Source organism: Labeo rohita, unplaced genomic scaffold (assembly GCF_022985175.1).
Source record: "Labeo rohita strain BAU-BD-2019 unplaced genomic scaffold, IGBB_LRoh.1.0 scaffold_1638, whole genome shotgun sequence".
In the NCBI taxonomy this organism is placed as follows: domain Eukaryota; kingdom Metazoa; phylum Chordata; class Actinopteri; order Cypriniformes; family Cyprinidae; genus Labeo; species Labeo rohita.
Genome location: NW_026127822.1, coordinates 1 through 4,139, shown reverse-complemented (window position 1 = coordinate 4,139; position 4,139 = coordinate 1). Strand labels below are relative to the sequence as shown.

General features: G+C 30.1%; 1 long non-coding RNA gene across 4 annotated transcripts in view; it reads right to left on the bottom strand.

The window, feature by feature from the left end:
• LOC127158677 (uncharacterized) overlaps positions 1 to 2,812 on the bottom strand; it is a 15,588-nt gene extending 12,776 nt beyond the window's left edge. For 2 of the 4 annotated variants that reach the window (XR_007826235.1, XR_007826238.1), the window contains exons 1-2: positions 2,324 to 2,812; positions 705 to 1,066 (exon numbers count right to left, since the gene is read on the bottom strand). This is a non-coding gene — a long non-coding RNA (uncharacterized LOC127158677). The remainder of the gene's footprint in view (positions 1 to 704; positions 1,067 to 2,323) is intronic. The other 2 variants (XR_007826236.1, XR_007826237.1) reach the window with 2 other exon arrangements.
• Positions 2,813 to 4,139: the final 1,327 nt, after the last annotated feature.

The following is a 4,139-nucleotide window of genomic DNA, read 5'->3' as shown; positions in this document are numbered from 1 at the left end:
TAATTTGACACAAACTGCCTGCGATTGTTGACTGGTATCTGAAGTTAATGTTTATTAATATATAATGTATTTGACGCGAACTCCTGGAGATCGCTGGCAAGTATAATGCAACCTTACCAAAAATATGAAATTTATTTTTTGACACCAAAGCCCTGACACACTTTTCAAGTTATTTTATATAAAAAGAAAATGTTTTAATTTGACACAAACTGCCTGCGATTGTTGACTGGTATCTGAAGTTAATGTTTATTAATATATAATGTATTTGACGCGAACTCCTGGAGATCGCTGGCAAGTATAATGCAACCTTACCAAAAATATGAAATTTATTTTTTTGACACCAAAGTTCTGACACACTTTTCAAGTTATTTTATATAAAAAGAAAATGTTTTAATTTGACACAAACTGCCTGCGATTGTTGACTGGTATCTGAAGTTAATGTTTATTAATATATAATGTATTTGACGCGAACTCCTGGAGATCGCTGGCAAGTATAATGCAACCTTACCAAAAATATGAAATTTATTTTTTTTTTTTTACACCAAACCCCTGACACACTTTTCAAGTTATTTTATATAAAAAGAAAATGTTTTAATTTGACACAAACTGCTTGCGATTGTTGACTGGTATCTGAAGTTAATGTTTATTAATATATAATGTATTTGACGCGAACTCCTGGAGATCGCTGGCAAGTATAATGCAACCTCACCAAAAATATGAAATTTATTTTTTTGACACCAAAGCCCTGACACACTTTTCAAGTTATTTTATATAAAAAGAAAATGTTTTAATTTGACACAAACTGCCTGCGATTGTTGACTGGTATCTGAAGTTAATGTTTATTAATATATAATGTATTTGACGCGAACTCCTGGAGATCGATGGCAAGTATAATACAACCTTACCAAAAATATAAAATTTATGTTTTTGACACCAAAGCCCTGACACATATTCAAGTTATTTTATATAAAAGGAAAATGATTTAATTTAACACTAACTGCCTGCGATCGTTCACTGGTATCTGAAGTTAATGTTTATTAATATATAATGTATTTGACGCGAACTCCTGGAGATCGATGGCAAGTATAATACAACCTTACCAAAAATATAAAATTTATGTTTTTGACACCAAAGCCCTGACACATATTCAAGTTATTTTATATAAAAAAAATGTTTTAAAATGTTTTAATTTGACACAAACTGCCTGCGATTGTTGACTGGTATCTGAAGTTAATGTTTATTTATTTTATATATAATGTATTTGACGCGAACTCCTGGAGATCGCTGGCAAGTATAATGCAACCTTACCAAAAAAAATATGAAATTTATTTTTTGACACCAAAGCCCTGACACACTTTTCAAGTTATTTTATATAAAAAGAAAATGTTTTAATTTGATTTTATATTATTAATATAAATTATTTTATATTTTAATTGACACAATACTAATTTGCCAAAAACTGCCTGCGATTGTTGACTGGTATCTGAAGTTAATGTTTATTAATATATAATGTATTTGACGCGAACTCCTGGAGATCGCTGGCAAGTATAATGCAACCTTACCAAAAATATGTAATTTATTTTTTTTTTTTTTTTTTTAACACCAAAGCCCTGACACACTTTTCAAGTTATTTTATATAAAAAGAAAATGTTTTAATTTGACACAAACTGCCTGCGATTGTTGACTGGTATCTGAAGTTAATGTTTATTAATATATAATGTATTTGACGCGAACTCCTGGAGATCGCTGGCAAGTATAATGCAACCTTACCAAAAATATGTATTTTTTTTAAACACCAAACCCCTGACACACTTTTCAAGTTATTTTATATAAAAAGAAAATGTTTTAATTTGACACAAACTGCCTGCGATTGTTGACTGGTATCTGAAGTTAATGTTTATTAATATATAATGTATTTGACGAACTCCTGGAGATCGCTGGCAAGTATAATGCAACCTTACCAAAAATATGAAATTTATTTTTTTGACACCAAAGCCCTGACACACTTTTCAAGTTATTTTATATAAAAAGAAAATGTTTTAATTTGACACAAACTGCCTGCGATTGTTGACTGGTATCTGAAGTTAATGTTTATTAATATATAATGTATTTGACGCGAACTCCTGGAGATCGCTGGCAAGTATAATGCAACCTTACCAAAAATATGAAATTTATTTTTTTTTTTGACACCAAAGTTCTGACACACTTTTCAAGTTATTTTATATAAAAAAAAAAAATGTTTTAATTTGACACAAACTGCCTGCGATTGTTGACTGGTATCTGAAGTTAATGTTTATTAATATATAATGTATTTGACGCGGACCTGGAGATCGCTGGCAAGTATAATGCAACCTTACCAAAAATATGAAATTTATTTTTTTGACACCAAAGTTCTGACACACTTTTCAAGTTATTTTATATAAAAAGAAAATGTTTTAATTTGACACAAACTGCCTGCGATTGTTGACTGGTATCTGAAGTTAATGTTTATTAATATATAATGTATTTGACGCGGAGTCCTGGAGATCGCTGGCAAGTATAATGCAACCTTACCAAAAATATGAAATTTATTTTTTTGACACCAAAGTTCTGACACACTTTTCAAGTTATTTTATATAAAAAGAAAATGTTTTAATTTGACACAAACTGCCTGCGATTGTTGACTGGTATCTGAAGTTAATGTTTATTAATATATAATGTATTTGACGCGAACTCCTGGAGATCGCTGGCAAGTATAATGCAACCTTACCAAAAATATGAAATTTATTTTTTTGACACCAAAGCCCTGACACACTTTTCAAGTTATTTTATATAAAAAGAAATGTTTTAATTTGACACAAACTGCCTGCGATTGTTGACTGGTATCTGAAGTTAATGTTTATTAATATATAATGTATTTGACGCGAACTCCTGGAGATCGCTGGCAAGTATAATGCAACCTTACCAAAAATATGAAATTTATTTTTTTTTTTTGACAAAGCCCTGACACACTTTTCAAGTTATTTTATATAAAAAGAAAATGTTTTAATTTGACAAAAACTGCCTGCGATTGTTGACTGGTATCTGAAGTTAATGTTTATTAATATATAATGTATTTGACGCGAACTCCTGGAGATCGCTGGCAAGTATAATGCAACCTTACCAAAAATATGAAATTTATTTTTTTGACACCAAAGCCCTGACACACTTTTCAAGTTATTTTATATAAAAAGAAAAAATGTTTTAATTTGACACAAACTGCCTGCGATTGTTGACTGGTATCTGAAGTTAATGTTTATTAATATATAATGTATTTGACGCGAACTCCTGGAGATCGCTGGCTGGCAGTAGTATAATGCAACCTTACCAAAAATATGAAATTTTTTTTTTTTTTTTTTTTTTAAAAAAGCCCTGACACACTTTTCAAGTTATTTTATATAAAAAGAAAATGTTTTAATTTGACACAAACTGCCTGCGATTGTTGACTGGTATCTGAAGTTAATGTTTATTAATATATAATGTATTTGACGTGAACTCCTGGAGATCGCTGGCAAGTATAATGCAACCTTACCAAAAATATGTATTTTTTTTTTTAACACCAAACCCCTGACACACTTTTCAAGTTATTTTATATAAAAAGAAAATGTTTTAATTTGACACAAACTGCTTGCGATTGTTGACTGGTATCTGAAGTTAATGTTTATTAATATATAATGTATTTGACGCGAACTCCTGGAGATCGCTGGCAAGTATAATGCAACCTTACCAAAAATATGAAATTTATTTTTTTGACACCAAAGCCCTGACACACTTTTCAAGTTATTTTATATAAAAAGAAAATGTTTTAATTTGACACAAACTGCCTGCGATTGTTGACTGGTATCTGAAGTTAATGTTTATTAATATATAATGTATTTGACGCGGACTCCTGGAGATCGCTGGCAAGTATAATGCAACCTTACCAAAAATATGAAATTTATGTTTTTGACACCAAAGTTCTGACACACTTTTCAAGTTATTTTATATAAAAAGAAAATGTTTTAATTTGACACAAACTGCCTGCGATTGTTGACTGGTATCTGAAGTTAATGTTTATTAATATATAATGTATTTGACGCGAACTCCTGGAGATCGCTGGCAAGTATAATGCAACCTTACCA